The sequence below is a fragment of the Thunnus thynnus genome, chromosome 1 (genome assembly GCF_963924715.1).
Source record: "Thunnus thynnus chromosome 1, fThuThy2.1, whole genome shotgun sequence".
Classification (NCBI taxonomy): domain Eukaryota; kingdom Metazoa; phylum Chordata; class Actinopteri; order Scombriformes; family Scombridae; genus Thunnus; species Thunnus thynnus.
Genome location: NC_089517.1, coordinates 37,681,588 through 37,699,398, shown reverse-complemented (window position 1 = coordinate 37,699,398; position 17,811 = coordinate 37,681,588). Strand labels below are relative to the sequence as shown.

Sequence of the window (17,811 nt, the reverse complement as noted above, 5' to 3'; positions counted from 1 at the left end):
ACAGCTGCCTCTTGCTGCTGGAAACAATGCTAATGAGAGCTGTTAGACCGAACCAGTACAGTAAAGTAGCAGCAGGCCGTGAAACCGAAACAAGGAGCTGAAAGACGCTAAACATGTTCATCACTATGAGAGACACGTTTCACATCACACATTGTTAATATGAAAGTATTGAGTAGTGCAGCTTTTAATTGTGTCAAACTATAACAAAACATGGGCAGCACAGTTAAATGGAGATTGCAGCCCTGCCATGGAGCTTGGAACGTGGAAGATGTAAAGTTTTACGGTGAAGGTATGACCTCCTCCTCCTCCTCCTCCTCCTCCTCCTCCTGTCTTTCATCTCTTTTCATGCTCTGCTTTGCCTTCACATCTCTTTCTGTCTCTGCTCTGGAATTTCATCAGCTTCTTCAGCAGCTCCTTTACCCAAGAACAGAAAGAGCCGTGTCCTCCATCTATTTACCTAATTGTACACATTATGCAAACCTTGCTCAGCTTTTTTCGGGCGGGAGAAGCTTTGAAGCTGCTGTGCCCTGCAGAAACGCACCTTTTTTTAGCTCTGCTGCCTCAACAGCTGAGGCATGTTGAAAACGCTTCAATAACCTTACGTTATAATGATCATAATGAAGGTGATAGTGACATAAGATCAAATTAGATTCTGTATGACCGACAAATTTGCGAGATTAAAGTCTACAGCGTACACACGCACATATAAACAGTGCTGTGAAACCAGGAGCGTTTGAGGCGGTCTGTGGCTGACACTCCTTCACCTCAGACTGACTCCAGCGCTCCTAGAGCTTGACGGCACTGTTTAGACGCGTGTAACAAACATGAGTCATCATACCAGATATTTTATTACATGACTATTTTGGTACAAACATTTACCTTTTGCCAGTGTGGCGGATAGCCTTCTGAGATTTACTCACCAAATGGAAAATCTGCATTTGGTGCTTGGTGGGTGTTCATTTTAGATTTTCTGCATGTGTCTCAGGGAAAGAACATCATCTAAATATGAAGAATGAAGCAAAAAAGTCTTACTAAGTCACTCTTGTTTTGACTAACTCGTGATACAATACTATAATGATATATTGCAACAACGACGCTATCACAAGACGGGTCATTCCACAATATGTGATATTCCACATCATCACTTTTCATATAACTCTGTGGCTCAATAGTTCAGTCATTGTTTTAACTGTCAGATATAAACTGGAAAAAGTCTGAACTGCCAGGAAGCAGAACACAGTTCAGACTACTGTTTCCAAGGTAAAGAATAAAGTTTCACACTTCAAAATAACTTCAAAATAACTTTAGACTTTTTGTTTAGGGAGCCAAAAAGAAAACCCATCATATTGCAATACAACGCAACACTATTACACCAAACCAAACATCAAATCAAAAGAGAAAAGAAAGCATCCAAGCCAGGGAGGTTACATGGTTCTCGGTTTGTGAATTTTTATCAAGTTCATGACTTTGATCTGTCCTTCAGATAAGCTGGAAAACGTCAGCGCCACTACAAATCAGTTAGTGCACATCTCTTGTGGATGTTCATGAGGAAGATTTCTTCTCTCGTTCGACATTTCAAGGGTCTGCCTTAGATGTTCCGGGCATGTCGGTGGATACATTGCTATTGATAGCATCCAGTCCTGAGGCCTCATGCACCAAAGTGTGAAGCAAGTGGAGTGAAAATGTATCTGTGTTTTTAGACTCCCATCTATCACCCTCCTCCTCCTCCATCACCCGACATCACCTCTATTCATCCCACTCCTCACTCCTCTATCTTTCTCAGTCCTGTTGAATAAATGATGGCAATGTGATACCGCTGCACCAGCCTGTGCTGAGCTGGACACTCTGACACCACAAGGACACACACACACACACACTCGCTTTCTCCATTTCTTCCTCTCATGTACGATTAGAAGAAGATACACAGCTTGTCTATTTTGACTCGATCCTTTCACACTCATGTTTGTTGCCTTTAACTGTAAGTTTGTCGATGAGCTTTGTAGCGTTAGTAAGTTGACCCTGTGTGAAACTGCCGGCCTGTCACGTGGTCTGTGTGTATGTGTGCAGTGCATGTTTGAGTTTGTGTGCATTTCTATTGGCATGTAGGGCGTATGCTGCGTGGAACCACAGGGTGGGTTTGTGTGTGTGTGTGTGTGTGTGTGTGTGAGAGAGAGAGAGGGAGAGTCATGGTTCAGGAATGTACTGTATAATTTGCTACAGTGGAGCCTCTCACTGCAATAACACCTGGGGCCCCATGGGAGATGAAGTTCTCTTGTCTGGTATTTTTGTGAGAGATGGGGTAACTGTTCACTGTGGGTACTGAAGTTAAACCGAGCATGGTGTTTGCGGTTCTTTTAATAAGTCTTTAAATGAGGATAAATGTTTTTAGACTCAAATACAATTAATAAGGTCGTAAACAGCAACTTTTTAGTAAAAATCTTGAAAAGGTTTTTACTTTATTTACAAGTCTTGATAGCAGGCAGACAACAGCTCACTGTGGGAGTGGGTTTGTACAGACTGGATAAATAGCAGCTCATGTGATGGATAGCTGTAATAATCCATGGTAGTGCTGGCTAAACAAACCAACTGGTTCACTCTTTCTGTCAGACACTCAGCGTACTAACCATTGTGTTGTTGCTTTGTATGGTGACCATTCCTTAGTTGCTGTGCAGGAGAGTGACAACCAACCAAATTGTGTCCTGAGAATGGAGCGTTTTCTGAAAACAGTACTTCACTGATTTAGCATTGTATTCTAACATTGGATATGATACCAATTAATCAATAAGTGCAGCAGAATGTATTTTTCCCGGTGCTGTAGTGCCATGCTACATCACTGCTGCACATGTGTAATGGTAAACAGTTTATAACACCTCCGTTGAATCTCTTAATATCACTGATAGTGGTGACAGCCAGCAGTATCTGCGTTGTATCTTTATGATGATGGCGGACTAACGGCTGACAGTTTGCTGGTTGACTCCAACAAAGAGACTCTGATGTCGATTCTGTGATGATTTGTTTATTGCGTACGAGCGCTTCAGGATCAGTGTGATACAAGCCTGGTCTCAGTTAAACTATTCAGTATAAAAGAAAATCATAATCAATGGAGACTTACAATACAAACCCGGTCTGACTTGTTCCCCTGTCGATGGGCTTTATAGCTGCATCGTTACCTTGGATACGGTGTAGCCTAGTCATTGACAGTGCAAGCGGGATTATACCTCTTAATGTCCACAGGATTGCGTTACGTTCTGTTCCAGCTGTGCTCAGGCTCAATCCTTGAGAAGCAGAGTGTCTGTTCTGTAGCAGACACATTTCTAATATAGTTTGGTTGTTTGACATTTTTTGTTTTACAAGCATAAACACACGTTTGCAGCCTGTTTTAGATGCGGTTACCTTTGTTGCTTCTCTGTCATCGCTTATTGTAAATGTCAATATAGACCATCCCTCAGCGCAACATCAGCTCGGTAATGACTTCTGCTGAACACAGCGTTTATGAGCTGAGATCACATTTCATACTTGTTCCATTATCTGACAACAGAAACAGAAAAATGTCTGAGAACTATATGATGCATTTGGCTGCATTAAAACAGTATATGTGATCACAGAGAGATGGTGAGCTTAGCTGAACATGTAAAGTCCTGTTTAGTTGATCTCAGTCTCACTGCCTGCTAAAGAATGGGCTCGTGAAAAAGCAAACAGGTCACTGTGTGAAACTTATTAAATAATGGCCTCATCAGTGGTGCTCCTTATCACTCAGTGTGCTACAGTGCACAAAGAGAAAAGAGTGTTGGCAAACACAAAGGATTTGTATGCACTCTTCAGAAAGGTCAGACTTTACTACTGCAGCCAAATAAATACACACATTAGAGTACACAGCTATTGTCTGTATCCAGCATGGTCTAACACTAGTTTATAGCCTATAAACTGTAACATTAATGAATAATCAATTAAATAAAAATAAGTTTTACACACAATGAACGTTTGTGAGGAGGCTAAATCCTCTTCATTTGAACATGTGATCATACGTGTCCCTCCAACACACTTTGAGCAGACATTCAGCACCTTGACTGACAGTTTTCCTGCACTTCAGGCACTCGGTGAAGGTTTTTTTTTGAAATTTAGAATGTTTAAGCATGAACTGCAGGAAAATAAAAGTGTTTCATATAGGGGTAAATTCTAGCCTACATGGTGGCAGTAATCAGTATAAATGCCTGTGTTTTTAAATCTGGATTCATCTTCAGTATTTTTAACACTTGTAGGTGCTACACAACATTATTTTAGGAAAAGCCAAAGACTGGACATGAATATTTTATTAAAACATACAATTTGAAAAATCTATGTAGTACTAATAACCTCATGTACAAAGAAAAGGCCATGCTGTAAAATGTTGTTCTTGGAATAGAAACAGCCACTAAATCAGTGTCTGTATATTTGCCTTTGAAATATAGCCATATACTCTTCTCAGAGGGAAATAGAAGCTGAGCCATTACTTTATTATATTAAGTACTTCAAAACCACTTGAGTAAGCAACAGAACTAGGCAGTTAAATATCTGAGCCAAATGACAGTTTCTTCAGCACTGTAACCTTGGACAACCAACACTACCTGCTGTATTTACCTGAATGATAAAGACCTCACACACTGGTCTGTACATGTCACATACTGTCCACATGCTAGTTCTTAAGTCATACAGACCTGTGCCAAACATATAACGGTTAGATATACAGTAGAAAAGAGAGATGCATTGATACTTTCTGATGTGAACACAGAGTTGGGTTATTCCTCGTTCTATATTCACATTTCAAATATTTCTTCAGACGATCTCCTGAATGTTACTGAACATAGAAACTCAAGACTCTCCTGGATTATGTAACGATCCTACAGGTTTATATTATGACCACAAGTTTCAATTGTTTCAACTTTGTTTCTTAGAAATAACATTTTGTCTGTGATTTTGGTGGACGGCTAAGAGCACTACAATACCCATGAGCCTCGGCCACCGTCGCTATGGAGAAGAAGACATTGGTGTGATGGCTGTGATAAACTGGTTCACTCTGCAGATTATAAATTCAGTTTCTCAACACAGCGATCGTTAGCTTCTGCCTGCCGTTAGCGGTGCACTTGAACAAATTTTAAGATTGCTGATTGGATATTTCTGAAATGCACCATGGGAGTCAAAGATCAATTCTACCCTGAATTGTACCTTCGACTCTTTACTAATGAAGCAGATTATTTTCTAACCACGTTGTTCATCTTTTGTTCTGATGATTAAGACTAACTTGGAGAGTTTCATGCTGATCCAAGCTGTAGAAGTGCTCAGACTGTGAGTAATGTAACGTTGTCTATGGGGAAAAATGAATGGAATTTTAACCTCTGGAACCAGGCGTACCTGAAAGAGCTCCTCCTCCTCCTTCACAACTATAAACCTCTAGATTTGTCAATATTTCACTTCACTTCATGTTTAGTATCCAGTACTGAGCTGTAGCTTCACTTTTCACAAGTCTGTATTCTCAGAATATACATAGGATATACATCACAAGTATGTAAGTCATGTAAGTATGTACGTGCATTGTTGTGAACATAAACCTTTTGTCTAGAAGTTTACTAATTTAATATTACATGGTTTGTTGCATTACACCACAATTACTTCTGTTTTCCAGTTGTTGACTTTATACTTTATCTCTGTAGATGACTTGTCTGACTTGGTTTCTGAACCTTTCCTCTGCTAAAATGAATTATAGTTGACATAAAAGTCTAAAAGAACAGTGGGTCCCAGTCTGGCTCTTGTGGTTTAAATGGGCTACATCCGCCCCTGTGTTACAGGTGAGAAACCTTCACTTGTGCTCATCCTGGACACTGACTGCTCAACTGCTTTATAGAGTTGTTCCATAATGAGACTGTTCTGTATTATCGGCAGCAGCAGTGATCGGCTGATACGGAGACACTGATAATTCTTCAGGTGTGTCTGTATCGTGTTAAATACACAAAGCGTCTCACATAACAGTCTGTTTCAAACCGACATGTAGAGATTTCTTCCTGTGAAAGCTCTGTTGTATCAGTCAGTGGAAAAATTAAAAAATCTCCAGCTCTACTTTGATGTTTGGAAATCTCTCCCACTGGCTGTGTTTCAAGAACTCTCTGACTTGGAAAGGGAAGAGGTTTGATGTAGAAGATTAGAGCCAAAGCTGCAATGATTAGGTTGCATTAGAGCTGCAGAACTGTGCTGTCAGCCATTTTTAATATAACGGGACTGCTTCTGGATGCTTTGTTCTGTATATCAAAAGAAATATCTGTTAGTCTTTGTGAATGAAATGCACTTTGACGCAGATAATGGCAGACACATCTCTGTTCATTTGAATTTACTTTTCAGGATTTGTGAATTGATTCAGGGAATGTAAGTGTCGTCTCACTGGTTAGTTACTGAAGGACATACAAATGACTTTCTATATTATCCCACATCTGTGTGAGCCTCTTTATAAAGTCACTTTGCCTCAAACTCATGTCTCCCAGAAAACTCTATGTTTTCATGTGTAGACCAAGTACAGTTCATGAATCAGTCTTTGTTTTAGCTCGGCTCTCTGGTGCACGGTGTTAGTTGTGACAGCTTCAAATGTAATCAGGAGACTAAGTCCATCTTAATCCAAAATCAGTGGGAAAAGAGATTTAGCCGTGACAGATGAGGCCTCTGTTGAAAGGCTTGTAGCTTGGAGCTGGAGTATGTAGCTGTCAGATCAGATGTGTAGCTGTGTCGAAGTATCACGGCTCCTAAAGTGGAATTTCTCATGTATAGAAAAACAACAAAGACCCCAGTTACTATATAGCATCTGTCCTTTACAGTCTTCTTCTTATTGCTGCCTGGTGCTAAATGGGTTAACCTGGTATAAGTGTGTGAATGCTATTTGAGGCACACACACACATATTTTTGGAGGATCCCTTAAATTTGGTTGTAAAAGAATAGTGGCCAAGATCTGTACCGAGTGGACCTTTTTTACAATTGAAAAATAAATTTGTCAATTGGACAAACTGTATAATCACCTCATAGTTAGCAAATTACATTCAAACAAAACATATGTTTGACATTTCTCTATTGCAATATGTTGTTACTCATCAGCTGATATAAGCTGATACAGCTATATCTGCTATACACTAATATAGGTAGGTCTGTACTTGCAACTTGGCATTACTGTAAAAAAAAGTCAGTATTGCTACATTCACTAAATGACAGCTACAAAATGCAGCTAGCAATTCATATCAAGCCTATGAGCCTCAGGCTGTTTTCAGGGTAATTTCACTGCCTTTACCTTTAAGCTCTTATCTTCATTATAAGGGTAGACATACATGCTGTATCTTGTTTTTTTCAGAACAGTCTAGGCTATCCAGATCTTCCATGTATCCATTCTTCATATGATAATACTTGCAGATTTTTTATGTTAGCCTTTATATCAAGGGGAAAAAAACAATTGCATCTTATGAAATTGATGTTTTTACATGTATCTCACCATAAAATGCTGGCAGTAGAGATATCTTTTCATTATTGTGTAGGGGAGATTGTCTGGAATCTGGATGGTGAGATACTCTATGATTTAGCAATTTGAAGAAAATATGTGCTTAGTGCCTAATGGAGATGTGTTTGTGCATATGCGCATTTGTGCACAGGTGACCTGCACAAGTCTTTTGACCACAACTTTTGTGTTTATTTTCCATACAAAGTAGGATGTAATGTCAGCTCTATACTGGAGACATTGCAGAAATTTACTGTAATGTCAAAACTGGAAAACACTTTCACACAAACAACTAGCATGAGGGGAAAGTTGTGCTGTTTATTTTGATATGCGGCATGTTGTGAAGTGATGGAGACTTTGTGACCCATTCAGCCGAGAAGCAGGAGTGTGAAGATGGGTGAAGAAATTAATAAAGATATTACTTTGATCTGTCTTCATAAGGTGATTACTTCACTATGTAGTATATGTGACTAGCATTATTACAAAGCTCCAGCTCCACTCTTTCTTTTCTTTCTGATATATGTTCAATATATATACGCAACGAGGAATTCATGAGTAATTCAAGCAAGAGTAATGGATGTGCAGATGAACGCAGAGCTGTATGCAGATTACAACTATGATTACATTTGATGTAAATTCAAAATTCTTTTTCTTTCCAACACTTTGAGACAGACATGCAACTAGCATCGTTGGAAAGTTCAAGTCGTGCTGTTTCATTTGATATGCGCCCATCCATCCATCTCATTGTGATGGATACTTTGTGAGCAACTCATCCAAGAAGAAGGGATGTAAATTGGATGCAAATTGTGTCTGTTGGGCTCTAAGGGTTAATATCATTATGTCTTTGTGTTTGTTACGTCGAACCAGGAATTCAAACTAAACACAGCCCTGCATTAAAAACTCATGAGTGGCTACTTTGCTTCAGGCTTTTAGTTTCAGGTACTGGTGAGATGATGAAAAACAATCTTAGAAGTTTCACTAACAGATTTGTGAGAATAAAGCCTTGTCAGATGCCAAAACATACACTATGATTCATAATACTGAGGCAGGATTTTGCAACTCTAGAAAGTTACTGTATCACAGCGCCAATGATTTTATCTTCGTTTGCAACAACTGTGATTAAAACAAAAGAAAATATGCTGATGAAGTTATAAAGTAATCCACCAAGAATGTGAGGGTTGATTGATTCAGTTTCATTAATGGACCTACTATATTTTTTGCTAGAGCACTCTGTGTCAGGACCTTTCTGTGCCAACGCAGTGACCTCATTGAAATGAATGAGTGGGCAGCGTTTGTAATGTCAGAATGTTATGGCATTTGGTTTGATCTTTCAGTCTTATAACAAATAATACCTTGTTGAGCTGCAACTAATGATCATTTTCATCATAATGCGAGTGGAAAAGTCACCAAAGCCAGTAGGAAACGTCCTCTGCAGACCATGAATGCCTCGATATTACATTCATGATAATCCATCCTGTTGTTGCTGAGATATTTCAGCCCTCAGGCTACACTTGGAGTGAAAGTGACATCACTGTCCCTTTAGACCTGCAGGCCCGCACAGTCATACCAGGAGATACATTCCCTTCTCCTTGTATCATGTGCACTGATGCAACTCACCAGCCTTCAGAGCCAATCAGATGAGGAGGAAGGACTTGACTCATGTTTCAGACAGGCTCCCCGCTGAACAGATGTAGCAGCTGTGACATAAAAACACTTCATCTGCACGAACTGAACCGAGGTGATGAATCATGTTTACCTTGTAGAGAGACAGTCACAGCAGGAGTCTTCTTTGTTAGCTTCTCGTCGTGAGCGCAGATCGCAGCGCTTGACGCGGCGCCCAACGTTAGAAGCCTGCGAGTGTGACTCTGATTTTCTCTAAGTGTACTTGAACCTACCAGGCTCAGCCAAACCCACTGAGCCAGAGAGTTCTCCAGAGCTGCTTCTCATTTAGAGCAAAGAGAACACACGCTGACTCACTGCAACACACACTTCGGATTTACACACACACACACACACACACACACACACACACACACACACACACACACACACACACACAGGCATTTTGGCGAGCGCTGGGGGAAATCCTTTGTAGCGGCGTTCTCTATCTCTTTATGGCCACATTCACATAAATTAGTGCTGTGAACACACAAGCCCTCTGTCGCCTGTGGTGTGTGTGTGTTTTGTGCGTTTTGGCCGTGACCTCCTCTGCTCACACCCTTACCGCTGTTCATTTTCTACAAGATAAGCAGACGTTTGCACGGACAAGTGAAATAAATAGTGTGTCTTGAGACGGTTCACAGGATCAGACTTTCTCAACACAGGGTCAAAGTGTGGTCTGATGATTTCTTTTTAATGCTGAATATATGAGAGTTTAAGTTGAAAATAAGTCAACGTTTTGGGCTGTATAGCATATGGCCAGTGAGGACAGATGTTCTGTCAAAGAGTTTATTGCCCTGTAGCCTGGCTGTGCATTTTATGGGCCCTGTGATGACAGAGGGTGGGGTTCAGATGGAGGTTGGGTAAAGAAGAGGGAGAAAGAGGCAAACTGAGCGACAGAAGGACAGTGAAAGAAAAATGACAGCTGGGGAGTAGCAGGAAAGGATACAGAAACATTGTGTGTTAGGATTTATTTTCAACGAGAGTCACAGAGGCGATCTGGGTAATCCTTGGTATCTTTGCATTGTGGGAGTTTAACACCTAGTCTGGTCAAATTAACTGGAACTCAGTTTAATCTGAACCTTAACTGCAGCTCTTAAATCAAATCTTACTCAAATATAACATTCTGTTCTCTGAAAAAACATCAAGGTATTGGCTGTCGTGTCAGTCCTGTCACAGAGATGAAAATGCTGTGATTGGCTGCAGCCCAGCTAGATGTACTGTGGCCCCATCCACCAGCTTAACAATCAGCTGATCCAAAATAAATGGTGACTTGATTACCCAGCCAGAGACATCCGTCACTGTGCTGTCTGGAGATGGTGAAGGAGGAGAGAGACGGAGAAAGTGTAGTTCTCCTCAACATAACTTCATACTCATCTTAAACAGAAGACAACCAGTAAGAATGGACATGGTTTAAACCTTTTGATAATCTGTTTAATACGAGTATAGTTGCAATTTAAAAGCAACGTGAACACCTGAAACATCCATTGTGTTTGGTTGGAATAACTAACTGTGGAAATATAAACCTAAAGGAAGGGAGGTCATCTGGTTGCCAAGGAGGTCTGAAATATGGTGTCTGCTGCTGGAGAATCATTCAATGTCTTACTGGTAAAACGGGTAGAAATTGGTAGCGTGCAGGTCACATGTCTACAGCTAAAAGATGACTTGCTGTATCTGCTTAACGCTGTTCTTGTGATGGATTCCTTCCCCCTCGTCTCTCCGTCTGTCCCTCCTGCCGTCTGATGTTTTCACATCAACAGAACAGTTTGCACAATTGCATGATTTTGTTCCCTCTCAGTCTTTTGAACGGGGTCATGAGGGCGTAGACATAAAAATATCGGGGGGAAAAAAAGATAAATCAAGCAAAACAGTGAATCTTCTCTGGTTTCAATCTTTCAAATATGAGGATTTGTTCCATTTCTCTGTTTTGATATTGTAAACGGAGTATTTTTGGTTTTTTGGAAGATGTCACCTCAGCTGTGTGAAATTTTGACTTTTGACTCATTAGTGAAAAAACAAGTATTGGTCTTAAAAGCTTAAAGATCCCCTCCAGACATGTATTAAGACATATAAAAATACTTAGAACAATATGTCAATATGTTCCAAAAAGAACCACTTTAAAATCCTTGAAATGGCATCTACTCCCTCTCCCTTGTCTGCTACTCCACTGTAAAGTCTCGAGTTTCGAGACTTTACAGTGGAGTAGCAGACAAGGGATTTCGACATCACACTTGTGTAAGTTGAATACTGGACCATGATTGGATCCAAACTAGTTGTGATGTCACAAATCATGCTCATAGGCCCGCCCCCTTAAACTTGAATTTCCAGTGATCACAGAGAAACCTTCTACTTGACTTTAAGCAGATGAATGTGAAAACAAACTCTGCACAAACATCCAACTGTAGGAACAAGAAGAACAAGAACATCTTTTTGAATGAAGGGGACTTTAAATGTTGCTGTTGACTCACTGCCTGTGAAAGTGAACTCATGCTGTGATCAAACTGCTGCAGAATATAAGCTGCACTGGTTTTATACATAAAGGTCAGTGTACTTTATAGTAGCACTCAGCCTATGAAAACAGTTGTATAATGTCCTCTGCAGCTCTGGAGCAGCTTGGTCATAAAAATAACCTTGATGATGTCATCAGGGATATCTCAACTGAGGCTTTGAGACTTACACATATATAAGTCTGTGAAACAAACTGGAGGTGTGGAGTTTGAAAGATGTGTGTGTTTATCATTCAGGAAGGGTCTAAAAGGGAGATGCTCTTGGTTGCATCATGGGAAATGTAGGCTCCAGCACTTTTGAAGCTTGACCTATACTAAGGATTATAAGTGGGGATATCTCAGCCTCTGCTGCTTCAGGTGGAGAGTTTTGTGAAAATAACAGTTTTGCATACTTTGAAGTGATCACTAGTGTGTTTGTTTTCCTCTGCTGCTGGGTTTAGATCTCATGCCTGAACTAAAATATGGTGAAAAAAAGAGAGATTTCATTTTAAAGTTATAATATGTAACTATTTTGCATTCAACTACAACTAGACCTATGTTATATATTATGTTGAGTGGTGTGCTTACGTTATCCAAGATGTTTCCACCAATTTTCAAACTCAGAGAAATATATAATTTTAATCAAGGTAATGGTCCGTTTCATTTAGTCACCTGTCAATGGCGTCATACCACCTCTACCATAGAGTATACACACAAGATAATATGTCAGCGCACACACACACACACAGAATTGTTGGTTCGTGGAAAGAGGGAGTTCCAATGCAAGTTAGCACAGGTTAACAATGAATGACATTATGTTTTACACATTCCTACATGGTGGATGTATATAAATCTATCAGTGCTCAATCCTGTCAGCTACACACACACACAAATATGCAAACACTCTCTCCTGGTCCTCTCCTCTCTTCATCTGTTGCTCCCTAGCTGAAGAGCTGACTGTGTGAGAACCTCACCATTACCCCCCCCCCCCCATGGTCCACCCTCTGATTTCTGTTAGTTTGTTTGGTTAGAGCTCTCCTCTGGACTGACATCTCTGACATTCTCCTGTTCATTTTTTTGCATTTGTCATAAAATACATTTTTGGCAGAGTTGTTATAGCTAACGTGCTAGCAAACAGTTGCCTATTCACATCATTGACTGTAAATAAGTATGGACGTCATGACAGCTCCCCAAAAGTGAAGCCAGACACTCATCAGCCAGACATTTGTCCGTTTTCTGTTAAAGAGCAGCTGAGATTGACACTAAAATGAGAATAGCTGGTCCACCTTAAAAGTCAGTCCACCTTAAGTGAGCCTGGTCAGGTTAGGGTAACGTGTCGTTGCTAACTTTGGGGCTTCGGGCCTTTTGATAGACGAGTATTTTCTTTGTCTTGAGACGCTACAGCATTTATTACCTGACACACTGTAGTCTGTACTGTACATTTACTGCCAGACTGACAACTTACTGCTCAACTTTTCATCTGCTCCGCTCACATCCACCATCACTTTTCTGTCACTCCTTCAACCACACACTCGCACACTCACTGCCCTATTCCTTAACGGAGCTACACTACTCTTGTACCTTTCACGTAGATGTCCTTTGAAGAAAGAAGAGAGGGAGGATGAATAAAAAAATCCACAATAAGGTAGGGTGTTACTGTGCTCGTACAGTGTGTGAGTGAAAATTATTGGTAGCCCATTGATATTAATGATCGTCTGAAATTTTAGCAGTGGTGCTCATAATTTTGCAGTGGCGGTGCACTGCTATGGTGGTCTATGGGGAAAATGCTTTTTGGGCTTAAGGGGGATTTTTCAATGCAACACCACCAGTGACCACTGGGTAAAATTGGCTTGAAGGTTGAGTGGCGGCGTGCTATCCAGCTCTGATTATACATCCATGTACTGCGCAGACTCCGGCTCCCAATGACATCACACAAGCAAGCTGGCAGCTCCCAGAAAGGAGATATTTTGGCTTCACTTTTGCATAGCAGTAGGAGGTGGAGACGTGTTGTCCATATTTAAATAGAGTCAATGATTTACATGTTCAGTAGACGTGGAGCAACATTAGCATTTGGAGTTATGTTTCCTGCCTCCTGCTGCTGCTGCTGGAAATGAGGCAGATGAACTCAGTGAGAAAACTTTCTCTTCAGCTGCTAGATGCTTCAGTATGTTCACCAGCTAGTTTCTAACTTTGTGTGTCTGCTGTTTGGTGCTGGGCAGGTTGTACAGCTGCCTGCTGCTGCTAGAAACAATGCTAATGAGAGCTGTTTGACCAAAACAGTGAAGCTGTGGGCTGTAAAACTGAAACAATGAGCTGAAAGATGCTAAAATCTGAGTAGAACTGAGAGCAGCTGCAGACTCAGGAGGATCATTTTCTGTGGGCTCATCACTACCAACAAGCAACACCTTTCACAGTATACACTGACACTTCATCCGTTGTTGATTAAAAAACATTTTTTAAGCCACAAGATTAATTCTGTTTAACTGGACACGTTCCACTTCTACCTCCTTTAAACATTGGATCAGAGATATATTCTTTTTCTTCAAACTGGAGATTAGATTCAGTTTGCAGAGTGGACATGATAAATTTATCAAGGTGTGAAACCCTTTGTTTCCTATTTAACAAACCAGCTGTCTTTCTGTTTTCTCTTCCCATTTGCTAAGCATATGGGAAGAGAGGTCCGATTGTTTCTGAGCCCTTGAAAACATAGAATAAACTCAGGAACTAAATCTCAAAGTTCCTGTTTGTGTTTCTGGAAAACATGAAGAATGAGCATATTAAACCGATAACGCATCACAGACCAGTGGCTTTGTCTGAGACATATGTACATACAAGAGATGAGATGTTTTTGACCAAAGTACACCCTGAGGACAGGAATCATGTTGAACCCATATGTAAAACATAACGGATCTCCCTTTTGAGATCCTCCGTGTTGTGTTAACTTTTTTTAGGGTGGAGGGTGTTTTCTTTTGCAGTGCAGCAGTACAGATGGTTAAACCTCACAGAACAACATGTTATCAGGTCTCTGTTTATAGAATTCCCAGACTTGAGGACTTCTCAGTTTATGTATCCGAGCTATATTGAGTCAATATATGGTCTTAAAATATGGATAATGGAGAATCACTGAGGACTGTATCTGGCAGGGCACTTTATCCTCCTCCTTGTAACACAGCCAGATGTGGGGGTGGGGTTGGGTAGGTTGGGTGGGTGGGGGGGTGTTGTACTAGTCTCTGTGGATGTGATTAGTGTGGATGTAGCATCTAAAGCCTGCTGCTTGTTTTATATTTAAGGCTTCCAGGTGTCTTGCCTCTCTGACTTGGAAATGAAAAATGCAGTGAATACTGAGAGGCTGGCTTTGTTTGTGTGTGTGTGTGTGTGTGTGTGTGTGTGTGTGTGTGTGTGTGTGTGTGTGTGTGTGTGTGTGTGTGCTCTCCAGTGACTTATGCACATACTACACACATATTTCTACATACTACATGTACATTATTGGAAGTGTTACACATTATTCTATGTGTAGATTGAAACCTGCATAGTCACTCTTTAGCTGATTGTTAATTGCTATGTTTCTCAGCTCTGAAGGAACAGTAAATAACTAGAAAATGTTTTTCCTGCAAAAAATGCATGTGAATGCTGACAGCTGAAATAAATCGCAAACCATTGCTGAAAATGCAGAAATCTGCAGCAATTTTTAAAATCTTTTAGCGCCACCTACAGGGGAAATTATATCAAAAGTAACAGACTTGTTCAGCATCCCCATCTGTACAATTCTGCTGAATTTGGTTACCATGGAATATTACATTTAAGAGATGTGGCAGTTAATAAGTAGTATGATGGTGTTTCATTAATGGCCACAAGGTGGGGCAATTGGTGCCATGCTTCAATATGTCGTGCACTCTCATGGAGAACTTGTGTACCAAGTTACATTTTATTGAAGACAACAGAATTGTAGAAACATCCTGTTATAATATTACAGTAGCGCCTCCTGTGGGTAGGAGTGTATCAAATGTTACACATTTGTACAGTGTGGCTGTATGTACAATATTCTCAATTTGGTTGCAATCGAATAAAGCATTGAAGAGGTATGGCCTGTTAAGTGCATCAGGCTTCAAAAGTTTGGTAACCAATTACAGACAAATGGTAAAATAAACTCATAAGTTTTTTTATTTGGGATCATCTAAATATGGTATGTACCAAGTTTGGTGAAAAAAATTTGTTAACGCGTCACGCGTGGCTGCTACGTTGCATCATCTAGAGATTCGAAATCTTGCTTATTTTCTGCACGTGACGCGTGCAGTTCTCAGCAGAAATAGACAGGGAAAACGAGACAGATAGGGCTGCCAGTAGCAGAAGCAGCAGACACGCTGCCTTTGTGGACGCTTCAAGCATGCGAGAAGCAGCAGTTCAGCGACACACACGCACACGCGCTGCTCACGCATCCAGTGTGTCCCAGGCGTTAGCTAGTTTAGTCAAATCTTGTGTCAAATCTTCATCTGAAAAGTAACTAAAGCTGTCAAGTAAATGTAGTGAAGTAGAAAGTACAATATTTCCCTCTGAAATGTAGTGGAGTTGAAGTATAAAGTAGCATCACATGGAAATACTCAAGTAAAGTATTTGAGTATTGTACTTCAGCACAGTACTTGAGTAAATGTACTTAGTTACTTTCCTCTACTGAAGTAGATAAAGGTGTCTATAGAAATGTGTCAGATTTAGTCAGCATTTAATATGAATATATACTGCTGTGCATTTTCAGGATTTAGCTAAAGGTTCTGAACAATAATTAGGCTGCTGCTAAAAACAGCAGATCATTGAGGTTTATAACTTGAGTTAATTGCAAATGTTGAAAGCTAAACCCGATTAGATCAGATAAGGAAGTAGAAAGGGTTTTGATCTGATAAGTGAATTGGACACTGCTTTCAGATTGTATAAAATGTGATTGAATCCTAACCCTGTAATAGCTGGATGAAGGTAAAAACACATCCAGCCAGGTTGAACTGTGTTTTTCTCTTGGACCCTTCCGTGTGGTGACCCCCACTATAGCAGTGCAGTGGTCTCATTAAAATGAATGAGTGGGTGGGTGGTGTTTGTCCACATGGTGCTGATGTCGGTCTGAACACAGCTGTAGTTGAGTCTTTTCTGAACGCCCACTCGCTGATGCTGCATGACTGGACAGCCAGATGGAGTGGACTGACCTCACTGCAGTGTCAAACTGGCTTCTGTTAGCTCCACCACCGATTGGATCATCTTTAAAAAGTCATGGCTCTCCCCCAGTCCTCCTGTAGCTTTGCAACCATCACCACTTCATAACCATGATCTGCCATTAATTATGACCAGGATGAGTCATTCATAAGCCCCTTTCCGACCAAAAGTTCCATGTACTTTGCAACCAGAGGAATTAATGTCAGGAACTAAACTTGGAACTAAAACTCCTTGAAGTGCTGCCCTGTTTGGGTTTCCACTGCATCTGAGGAAGCAGGTAGATCATGCAAAGTAGACCCATTATGAATTAAAAAATGACGGCGGCACTTGAAACACAGTGTTAAGACTTGAAGAAAATACAACACAGATTTGTCCTGTTCTTTGTGTTCACTGCTTGGATGGAGAAATGCAGAGGAGGAAAATGAAACAGTAACTATGAGCGTCTGTCTCCACAGTAAATCATCTGTTGCGTGTTTGATGGTTATTTATTTCTGCTTTAGAATGTAATGACATGGAACAATCAGGAAATGACCCTCAGCTTTGTTCTCTCTACCGCTGCTCCCTCCCTTCATTCATTCTTAAGTTCACTCGACTACCGAAGAGAAACGTCCTTTAGTATCACAATCTAGAGATGATGTTTCACTTGTGCCATCACTTTTAGCCTGTATTTGTTTACATTTTGGTACGTTGGCACCATTAAAAGTATGCTGAATTATCTATTAGTGGTTCCTGTTGCAATGAACCCATGGATGTACAGACAATCACTGGATTACTTTGATACTGATGATTCTCAGTTAAGTTCTGGAGTTATAGGGAGTGTTTTTTTTGTGTTCTAAGCATATGTATGGACGTTTATTCATTATGCATATCACAGATGATGATATCTTTGGCAATCTAAAGTCTAATCTTAAGTGTATCATGTCCATGTGTTCAGATTTGACTGAGTTATGACTCAAAGAAGGGTTTTTT

General features: G+C 40.4%; 1 protein-coding gene across 1 annotated transcript in view; it reads left to right on the top strand.

The window, feature by feature from the left end:
- Positions 1-17,811, top strand: part of ccdc102a (coiled-coil domain containing 102A) — an 82,882-nt gene that overhangs the window by 17,282 nt on the left and 47,789 nt on the right. The gene's annotated exons all lie outside the window — the stretch shown is intronic.